The sequence below is a fragment of the Vigna unguiculata genome, chromosome 3 (assembly GCF_037176805.1).
Source record: "Vigna unguiculata cultivar grain cowpea cultivar isolate G323 ecotype 2 chromosome 3, ASM3717680v1, whole genome shotgun sequence".
Taxonomy (NCBI): Eukaryota; Viridiplantae; Streptophyta; class Magnoliopsida; order Fabales; family Fabaceae; genus Vigna; species Vigna unguiculata.
Window position 1 is genome coordinate 61,373,046 of NC_140794.1, and position 6,811 is coordinate 61,379,856.

Sequence of the window (6,811 nt, forward strand, 5' to 3'; positions counted from 1 at the left end):
GTTACAAGTAACAAAAACAACCCGTGGCAGCCTAGAATATAAAATAAGTCAAATAATATCTTAACCTAAGTGGGGCAAATGAAGAAATATGTGGGGAATTGCGTATTACTTTTTGTATATTTTTTAAAATTTATTAATCAATCTTTTTCTATAATTCAATTGATATATCTCTTATTTTTCACGAATTTGGTTACAAGTAAAGAAAACAACCCTCACTTTTTGCTCAAGTGGCTGCCTAGAGAAAAAAATAAGTCAAATAAGATCTCAATCTAAGTAGGACACAATGAACAAATATGTGGGGAGTTGTTTATTACTTGTCATACAATTTTAAAGAATTTACTTATCAATGTTCTTTTGTCATCCAATAGATGTACCTCTTATGTATCACGAATTTGGTTACAAGTAACAAAAACAACTCATACTTTTTGCTCAAGGTGGCTGCCTAGAAAATAAAATAAGTCAAATGAGATCTCAATCTAAGTGGGGTACAATGAACAAATATGCGGGGAGTTGCTTGTTACATTTCATACAATTTTTTAATATTTACTGATCAATCTTTTTTAGTCACCCAATGGATGTAACTCTTATTTATCACAAATTAGGTTACAAGTAACAAAAACAACCCTTATTTTATAAAATAAGTCAAATAAGAGCTCAATCTAAGTGTGGAATAATGAAAAAATATGTGAGGAGCTATTTGTTACTTGTTGTACAATTTTTTAAAATATATTGATCAATCTTTTTTTGTCATCCCATAGGTGTACCTCTTTTGTATCACGAATTTGGTTATAAGTAAAAAAAAAAACAACTCTTACTTTTTTCTCGAGGTGCCGCCTTACAAGAATTAAGAATTGATTTTTTGTAACTTATAATCAAATTCGGGGTACATAAGAGGTAGGTACATCCCATTGGATGATAAAAAAAGATTGATTAGTAAATTTTAAAAAATTATTCGAAAAGCAAAACGCAGCTTCCCAATTATTTGTTTATTATGCTCCACTTATTTGTCTATGTGGTTTGACCTTTTTTTTCTTCTTCCAACTAGCCACCTAGAGCAAGTAATAGGGGTTGATTTTTGCAACATATAATAATATTTGCGGTACATAAGAAATGCATCCCTTTGGAGGATTAAGAAAAATATTGATAGGTAAATTTTAAAAAATTATAAGAAAAGTAATACGCAGCTCCCCTCTTATTTGTTCTTTGTGTTCTTCTTATTTGCCTATCTAGTTTGGCCTATTTTTTTTCTTCAAGTCAGCCACCTAATGCAAGGATTAAGGGTTGATTTTTTTAACTTATAATCAAATTCGGGGTACATAAGAGATAGGTACATCTCATTGGATGATAAAAAAAAGATCGTAATAGGTATCTCTCCACTTATTTGTTTATTATGTCCCACTTATTTGCATATCTGGTTTGACCTATTTTCTTTTCAAGCTAGCCACCTAGTGCAAGCAATAAGGGTTAATTTTTGTAACTTATAATCAAATTTGGGCTACATAAGATGTATACGAAAAGTAATACGCAACTTCTCACTTATTTGTTTATTATGCCCCACTTATTTGCCTATCTGGTTTAACCTTTTTTTTTTCTTCAAGCCAACCACCTAGAGCATGTAATAAGGGCTGATTTTTGTATTATATAATCAAATTTGTGGTACATAAGAAGTGCATCCCTTTGAATGATAAAAAAAAGATTGATTAGTAAATTTTAAAAAATGGTAAGAAAAGTAATACGCAACTTCTCACTTATTTGTTCTTTGTGCTCTTCTTATTTGTCTATCTGGTTTGACCTAATTTTTTTCTTCAAGCCAACCGCCTAGTGCAAGGATTAAAGGTTGATTTTTGTAACTTATAATCAAATTCGGGGTACATAAAGGGTACATCAGGGAATGTGGTGACAGTGGCTCCCCCAATTTTTTTTTTGAATTTTTTTATATATATTTATATATTTTTTAAATTATATTTATATATTATTTATATTATGAAAAATTATAATAAAAGATAAAATAAAAAAATTTAATGAAGACATTGATTTATAAAAGAGATTAGATTTTTTTTTTCTCGCTATAAGATCTTTTCACCATGTAAATTATGAGAAATCAATACAAAGAGATAGATCGAGAAATAGAGGTTGGAAAACACATAAATTGAGTTTGAAGTATACATTATTGCATGATCTCTAAGATCAAGGTTAGTATTTTATCATGATTTATGTATGTTAAATTTATTTAGAATGTTTATCCCAAATTAATAAAACCCTAATTATGATTTTAGGGATTCTTTTATGAAAATGGTATGAACCTAATTATAATTTTTCCCATATTATTATAATCCTTAATTGTGAAATTTAGGGATTTTGTATTTTTTTGCTGCCTATGGTATTTTTTTTTAAGTTTTGAATTCATACCGTGTTGCTTATTTAATTAAAGTGATATGAGTTTTGTTATGTTTTGCATTGTGATAATTGTGATTTGTGAATATAAATTTTATTTTTTTCAGATAGGCAAGAGATGATAAATTTATATTAGAAAGATTATGATAAAAAGTAAAAAAATTAATTCTTTTTTTTAAAGAGGTAGGTTTGTGATAAAGATAAAAAAAATGCATTTACATTAACTAAACTTGAGAAATTTTATGAGAACCATGAATTCAAGACAATAAAAAACAAATATCTAAAGTTCTTAGAGTTATAATATAATGAATTTAAAAATTCATTATAACGCGAGAAAAACGGCCTTAAATTTGACAATACCACAAAATCAAATTGGTAAGGTACGAAGGGCTTATCTAAAATGGTATTCATGGTTTGGTATCATGAAATAATAGCATGGTATAATAATGAATGATAATAATAATTTTTTTGAATTCTACTATTATGTGTGCTTATTTTAAGTAGAGGAAATGAACAGAAAAGATGAAGAGCTTTTTTTCTAACTAAAAAAAATCATATATAAGAAATTTATTTGGCTCCCCTACATTTTTTGTCCAAGTTCCGCCACTGGGGTACATCCCATTGGATGATAAAAAGAAATTGATTAATAAATTTTATAAAAATTTTCGAAAAGTAAAACGCAGCTTCCCAATTATTTGTTTATTATGCTCCACTTATTTCTCTATCTGGTTTGACTTTTTTTTTTCTTCAAACCAACCACCCAGAGCAAGTAATAAGAATTGATTTTGGTAACATATAATATTTGTGGTACATAAGAAGTGCATCCTTTAGAGGATTAAAAAAAAGATTGATGGTAAATTTTAAGAAATTGTAAGAAAAGTAATACGCAATTCCCCACTTATTTATTTAACTTATAATCAAATTCGGGGTACATAAGAGGTAGGTACATCAGATCGTAATAGGTATCTTTCCACTTATTTGTTTATTATGCCTCACTTATTTGCTTATCTGGTTTGGCTTTTTTTTTTCAAGCTAGCCACCTAGTGCAAGTAAAGATTGATTTTTGTAACTTATAATCAAATTTGGATACATAGTACATAAGGGTACATCCCATTAGATGATAAAATATATTGATTAATAAATTTTAAAAAATTGTATGAAAAATAATACCCAGTTTCCCACTTATTTGTTTATTATGTCTCACTTATTTGCCTATCTGTTTTGACCTATTTTTTTCTTCAAGCTAAGCCACCTAATGCAAATAATAAGGGTTAAGTTTTGTAACATATAATCAAATTTGGATGATAAAAAAAAGGATTGATGAGTAAATTTTAAGAAATTGGACAAAAAGTAATACCGAGCTCCCCATTTATTTTGTCTATCTGATTTGATTTTTTCTTTTTTTTTTAAGTGAGCCACTTAGTACAAACAATAAGCGTTGATTTTTGTAACTTATAATCAAATTCGGTGTACATAAATACATCCCATTGGATGATAGAAAAAAGATTCATTAATAAATTTTAAAAAATTGTACGAAAAGTAATACACATTTCTTCGCTTATTTGTTTATTATGTCCCACTTATTTGCCTATCTAGTTTGTCTTTTTTTTTCAAGTTAGCCACCTAGTGCAATCAATAAGTGTTGATATTTGTAACTTATAATCAAATTCGGGATACATAAGAAGAGGTACATCCCAGTGGATAATAAAATAAAATAAAAAGATTGATTAGTAAATTTTAAAAAATTGTACGAAAAATAATACCAAGCTCCCCAATTATTTTTTCTTTATGTCCCACTTATTTGCCTATCTGATTTGACCTATTTTTTTCTTCAAGTCAACCAGCCACCTAGTGCAGGCAATAAGTGTTGATTTTTTAAACTTATAATCAAATTTTAGATACATAAGAGATACATCCCATTGGATGATAAAAAAATGATTGATTACTAAATTTTAAAAAATTGTACAAAAAGTAATATGCAGCTCCCCAATTATTTGTTCTTTGTACCCCACTTATTTTTTTCCTATCTGGTCTGGCTTATTTTTTCTTTCTTCAAGTCAGCCACCTAGTACCACTACTACATATATGATCATTAGTAACATCTAAGATATGTTACTAAACTATAAAAAATGTTACTAATATCATCTAGTAACGTTATATCAAATGCTACCTATACCCTATATTACTAATAACTTTTAGTGACATTTTTACATATCAATTGAGACATTTATAAAATTGTTACTGAATAGCATTAGTAACATTTAATTAATGAAAATGTGACATTTTAAAAATGTTACTAAACCTTTTTAGTAACATTTTTTATATAAAAAAAGTAACATTTTAAAAATGTTACTATAACTATTTTGTAACATTTCAACAAATGTAACCAAAAAATACATAATTAATATTAAAATATTGCAAATCAACATTTACATTGCATGCTTCTTTATTGTAATGTTGTCATCCAAAAAAAAAAGCCACAAAATCAACTATTTTATTTGAATAACACAGAACAAAAATCATCTATAATTATGCAATATTGAATATGACACAACCTAGTTCGTAATGGCTTCAAAAGTGCCACATGGGTTTGAAGGGAATCCATGAGGTTGACACAAGAGTTTTAACAGAGGAAGTTCTTGGCCAAAAAGAAAATTCAAAATAGGCTTATAATATGAATGTAACAGAGAAATCAAGAAAAATGACCAGAGTTCCTTTGAAGCACATAACGTTTGGTTCCTCTAGTTTTCTTTCCTATAAGATTAGAGAACCAAAGAAGCAATTAGAGAGAATTCTGCATAGGAAAAAGAAAAATAAAGTAAAGACAATTCAAATAACAGAAAAAGACAAATAAATAGCACCCGACATACCTTTTTAGTCAAATCTTCCAGTTCAGAACCACCACAACCAATCCCTCACCCCTTCCAAAAACCTGAAAAGAGTACCATCAGATCAATACCCTAAGAAGCTCCATTTAAACACCCTTCCTTCGTCCTTAAGTATCCTTGCTTCACAAACACATAAATATATACACAGAACCAATCATTAAAAATGTAATGTTTTTATAGAAAACACATAAGTATCCTTGTTGCATCCACTAGTGCATCTCGATCTTCTGTTACAATTGACTTAATGGAGTTTTAACAAAAAATATGTCTGTTCAATATGCTTTTCAATTTAGTTTTCAACTATCTTTTCTGTTCATTTGTTCAAATTAAAATAGAGAAGGAGCTGCTAACATATGTTTCTAATCAAAGGCAATAAAGAAAGTTACCATCAAAGAGTCACTTCTGCCCCATTTTCATAAGGAGCTACCTAGGGTGAGAAAATAAGTGAAAAGAATGATCAATGAAGGATTTCATCTTTTATTATGAGAGAAGCATGTATATATACAATGCAGAATAACAGAAATAAAAAGGAAAAAGAGAACAGAAAAATAAAACCTAACAAATGGCTAATAGAAAGTTATAGCTAAACTAACATTGGACTCAAGTGAGGATTAAATTGATAACAAAGACTAATTTAAGTTAAGAATTACCCAAGCTTTTAACCTTTTTGTTGTGCTTTTATTTTCCTTTTAACTTTGAGATTACATTAAACCAATTAAGCTATATATAAATGCACAGAGAATCTGCACAATTTGCAAACCATTGCTAAGAAAAAGAAAAGAAAACCAAAGTTGCAATTCAAGGGAAGATAAAACAGTGAACCTTGCATGATTGATTCATTGTTGAGTTCTCACACTCTGGATCAAAATTTGGCCAACAAACTTTAGCCATTTAAACACTCCCTCATTCAACAACTTTTGTTGTTTTCCCTTTATCCAAGTGAAAAACTCAAGTTAGAAGGGGAAACAGAACCATTACTTGCATTATACAATATATTATAACTGCCTAGTGCAAAACGGATCATAACTAATGACATCATACAACAAATGAATCAAATGAGTTATGCACTTCCTAATGTCTCTTGTTGTTAAAGAATACTTATGATTCATTTCTGTGCGGGAATGTATAATTTGAGTGGCCTAAATTTCAGTTAATTTTTAGTATTTCTTACAAGACTGTCAGCCTAAGTTAGAAAGAATGATGAGGCAAATGAAAATGTAGAAAACCAATAAAATTGAAAAATTAGGTAAATTGAGAAATTGAATTGTCAAAATATACATACGGGTGGCAAACGTGGACAACAAAAAGTCATCGTACCTGCAAGAAACATAATACATTCTATCAGAATTGGGATAAATAATCATGGAATTGAATCCAACAATAGCGAGAGAATTCAACCACTTGAAATTCACGCCTCTGATAACCATGAGAATTGATAAAGGGGAAAACTCGAGAAGAAAGAAACAAGTTGATACTGAATGATCATGCTAGAGCAACGTTAAAATGCATTAATTGGATGAGAATGAAGA

General features: G+C 28.7%; 1 long non-coding RNA gene across 1 annotated transcript; it reads right to left on the reverse strand.

Annotated features, from left to right (window-relative positions):
- Nucleotides 1-4,913: 4,913 nt before the first annotated feature.
- LOC114176647 (uncharacterized) lies at nucleotides 4,914-6,600 on the reverse strand. Its single transcript, XR_003603035.2, has 4 exons — nucleotides 6,565-6,600; nucleotides 6,105-6,211; nucleotides 5,265-5,326; nucleotides 4,914-5,148 (listed from the first exon to the last, which is right to left on the reverse strand). It is a non-coding gene; the product is annotated as an uncharacterized LOC114176647 (long non-coding RNA).
- Between the last annotated feature and the right edge of the window lie 211 nt (nucleotides 6,601-6,811).